This window comes from Arachis ipaensis, chromosome B03, assembly GCF_000816755.2.
Source record: "Arachis ipaensis cultivar K30076 chromosome B03, Araip1.1, whole genome shotgun sequence".
In the NCBI taxonomy this organism is placed as follows: Eukaryota; Viridiplantae; Streptophyta; class Magnoliopsida; order Fabales; family Fabaceae; genus Arachis; species Arachis ipaensis.
This window is the reverse complement of record NC_029787.2, coordinates 101,686,232-101,689,439: the sequence shown is the minus strand read 5'-3', so window position 1 is coordinate 101,689,439 and position 3,208 is coordinate 101,686,232. Positions and strand designations below refer to the sequence as shown.

At 35.4% G+C, this 3,208-nt stretch overlaps 1 long non-coding RNA gene across 2 annotated transcripts; it reads left to right on the top strand.

Moving 5' to 3' along the window:
* Positions 1,258-3,176, top strand: LOC107634570. Of its 2 annotated transcripts, none has more exons than XR_001618986.2 (4): positions 1,258-1,422; positions 1,672-1,808; positions 2,098-2,374; positions 2,981-3,176. It is a non-coding gene; the product is annotated as an uncharacterized LOC107634570 (long non-coding RNA). The 2 variants fall into 2 exon arrangements; XR_002359589.1 differs by having other exon boundaries at positions 1,653-1,808.

The window sequence follows — 3,208 nt, the reverse complement described above, 5'->3', positions numbered from 1 at the left end:
TAATTGGTCCAAAGACGAATTCATTCAATAAAATTGCCGACAGGACCAGCAGTTAAATTCTATTGTTATGGCTGGAGAAATTAAAGGGCAAAGTTGGACTACTATTTCTCTTCTCTTTCTCTTTTGATGTTTTGCTTTTTCTTTTTTTCTTTTTGTTAAGATGGGTTGGACATCCTCTAACTCTAGATATTATAACTTCATAAACTAATGCACACTACACACACACGCAATACTTTAAGGAATCTTATCCACTAACTACTTGGTCTAAGCTAATTTCGAACCTAGATGTAGTTACTCACAAGTCGGGGTGGCAAAGCGGGTCGTTCCGCCTCAACCTGCCCTGCCCCGCCTAGGCTGATACAATAAATGGGGTGGACCAACTCACTCCGCGAACTAAAGTGGGTTCAAAATATTAGCCTCTCCTGTTTCATGGCAGATTGGCGGGCCGGCGAGCTAGCCCCCCTAACTCTTTTTTTTTTTTTTTTTGAAAAATAAAATTTATTAAAATTAATCAGCGGGTTGGCCCGACGGATTCGACTCGTTTTGCCACCCCTACTCACAAGCAGTGACGAATCTAGAAAATTTTATCAACGAGGGAAAATCATACATAATAAGACAATAATTTTTAGGGTAAAGTGTATTTTTTGTTCTTAATATTTGCAATTTTTTTTAAAAATACACCTAACGTTTAGTTACATTCAATTTTGTCCCTAACGTTTTCTATTTGTGTCAAAATTATCCCTAGACGTCAACTTATATAAATGTTAGGAATAAATTGAAAATTTTTAGGGATAGTTTTGACACAAATCGAAAACAGTAAGGATAAAATTGAATGAATAAAAACGTTAGGANTAAAAAATATACTTTACCCTAATTTTTATAATTATATTTTATTATAAAACATCATTTGAAATTTTTTGTTATTGTCCAAGATCTGCTATAAGACTTTTTACTTTGAATTTTAAAAACGTATTTTTCTGGAAGAGGTTGATAAATTGTTTTGAGATCCAAACTCTAATTGTAAAACTCGAAAAATTAGTAAATAATTAGCAAATAAATTAATTATTTTTTAGCAAATTAGAAAATAGAATTTTATAGTTTAAAGAGATAGAAAAATTAAAATAAGAATTTTGACACTAATTTTAAAAAATTTGGCCAAAAATTAGACCAAACAGACCGAACCGAATCCAAATGGGCCCAAGCCCACACACCCAACTCCTATATAAAGGCAAGCTTCAGCTTTTCTTCTTCCTTCCCATTGAATTCACGTAGCAGGGAAGTAGAAGGAAACCAAAACACATGAAACCTATTCCACTTTAAACTTTAATTCTCCGTAACTTTCAATCCGAAGTTCTAATCGTTACACCATTCGCGACCATGTGATCCCAGCGTCAAGTTCTACAAAGCCCAATACTTAATTAAGTAAGGAAGTCACTTTTCAGTTTCAATTTTCTCTTTCCCCAATTTCAAAAATCCTATGATTTGGAGTGTTGAGATTTTGTTGATTTTGATGATTAAGATCAAGTTAACTTAGTGTATGTGTTAGATTTTGGCTCAATTTTTCTGTTGGCAAGGTGATAAATGTTTAATCCTTGTCAAGTTATCTAATTATTGAACTATATGGTGATTTTAGTGTTATTTTGTGAAATTAGTTTGGATTGTATATTTTAGAAACAAATTGACGGTGTTGAAGACTTGGTATTGGACTCTAGGGAGGCGGAGACCCGTTTGATGAGACTTTGAAAATTTGGGTGTCGTGGAACGGTGACAAATTGTGACGTTTCGGGTTTTACAGAAAATTGGTCAAGGTATGGTTTTGGTTTCTCGTATATAACATGTACGGTATCGTGAAAATTTTGGCTAGATGACTATAGGATAAGTTGAATTGTGTTTGGAATATGTTTAATAATTTTAGTTGTCAATATATGTTAAAATGATGAGGTATGGTTAGATTGATGATTCATTGATGTAAACGTGGTTGGTGTTGGTAAAATAAATTGATGATGATGTATGGTTAAGGATAGAGTTCAAAAAGATAAGATTTGATTTATGATGTGATTTTATTGAGAGATAAATGTTGATAGTTGCAATGACCAGGTATGGCCGGAATGGACGAGATGGCAGGGTCTGGGTGTGATCCTGCCTGCGAGTTAACTGAAAACTTTATCGAGTGGCAAGTTGAGGAGGGAGGATTCCCTCTCTTGTCGTGATATGGATGTGGAGAAGGTGGAAAGGCACCCTCCTTCGTATTGTTTTTCCCACATTCTTTTCTGGTTACAAGGTGGAAAGGCACACTCCTTCTATGTGAAAAGGCACTCTCCTTCGTATATCCTCCAGGAGAAGGTGGAAAGGCATGTTCCTTCAATGTGGAAAGGTACTCTCCTTCGTTTATGATCCTCCTAAAGATGTGCAACCTAGAGACAAATGTCTGGGTTAGCTACCAGATGTGTCGGGTTCTGGCAATTTAACCGACACGTGAGCTCACGGCCAGTAGGACAGGCATGCATCATGTTGTATTTTTTGCTTTGTTTGGGTGTGCATAATTGTTTTGGTTTGCCTATCTGATAAATTCTGTTTAACTGATAACTGTGATACTTGCTGTAACTGTTCTTTAAATGTGTTTGCCCTATATTTACTTGTGTTTGTGATTGTCTTTCTGTTTTGAGTACCTTGGTGGTGGACAAGTGATAATGTTGATTTGATTTAAAATGAGTCAGATGTCGAGTTGAGTTTATTTGGGCCAGAGGCCGAACTGGTTTGATTTGGGTCATAGGCCGTTACTGGTTGGGTCAGTGGTAAGGGTTAGAGTTAAATGAGACAGGAAGTAAACTGCAAGGTTAGAGATATATCGTTATTTGGGTACCTTAGAGAGTTTTAGCAAATTTATGGTTCAGTTTATTCCTTTAGGTTTTATAATCTGAGTGTCGGCGTTCTAGGATTGCCTCTGGCTTTTTCAGGACTTTATTTATTATATATGTAGGTACCTTAACCATACTGAGAGAAGCACCACTCTGTATTCTGAAGACTTTGATGAAGCGAAGAACTCTTGGGACTCAGGGTTGTATTTTTTTACTTATATTTATATATGTATTTAGATTCTCCACCTTGTATTTTATGTTTGTCCCTCTTAGAGGTTGGCTTGGAAACAAGTTGTCAGTTTTCTGTTTTGTCTTAACTTTTAGGTTTATTTTTAAATAAATATATATAT